The sequence below is a fragment of the Penaeus monodon genome, chromosome 31, assembly GCF_015228065.2.
Source record: "Penaeus monodon isolate SGIC_2016 chromosome 31, NSTDA_Pmon_1, whole genome shotgun sequence".
NCBI classification, from domain to species: Eukaryota; Metazoa; Arthropoda; class Malacostraca; order Decapoda; family Penaeidae; genus Penaeus; species Penaeus monodon.
In genome coordinates this window covers 28,249,685-28,250,562 of record NC_051416.1, presented here as the reverse complement: position 1 = coordinate 28,250,562, position 878 = coordinate 28,249,685, and positions in this window count along the sequence as shown.

Below are 878 nucleotides of genomic sequence, written 5' to 3'. Positions count from 1 at the left end.
ATCTATGTAAATCCAGCAGGATACAGAAAATGGAACAATGCCAATGAAAATCATGGTAGACATTCCTAACCCTCCACTTCCACATTCATAATTCTGTGCTGTCAGTACTTGAACTACCAGTTTCTCATCAGTTTTCAAAACGCATGCTAAGCCGAGTCTGGGGGCATTTGTTTTTGGACTCTGCAGGGTCTTCCCTCCTGCCTTGACTACAGTACCCATTAGCTAGTTACTTCTGCAGCTAGAGCTGAACAGTTTTATAGTAAAAGGCATTTACTAACATTTTTGATGAATCTTCTTGTCACAGCAGAGGAGTGGATAGAAATACATTTGGAATGACAACTAATGTTTTCAATTTCTAAAATAAATATAAATTTATAAAAATGTAGCATGTCTCAAAACTACAAGCATATAAGATTTTTTTCACTAAAACAGATTTTTCTAGATAATGCACAATTTATTTTCTTTGTTACATTTGGTGGGATCATATACCTTAGAAATCTATATCACAAGTGAGAAAAATACAAAATGTAGTGCTATCAGTCATGGTATAATATATATCATGACTTTATTATTACTTCTATATTTAATTCCGATGCTGGAAGATTGTGATTCTAATATTCTACTTTCACTATTGTAAATGCTGTGTCCATATAGAGAAAATGACAATCCTTGTAAAATTAACTAGATTAGATGAGAGGCTCCATATATCTGGCTCAGAATGCAGGTCATGAAATGCCAAAGGAGCCATATCCTTCTTTGCATTAAAATTTGAATGCCAAAGATGAGTCATTTTCTCAATAGTACTGTGCATCAAGAAGGCCCTCTTTATCCAAAATGAAATCTTTTCTTTCTAACTAATCAACCATTACCTTTTTTTT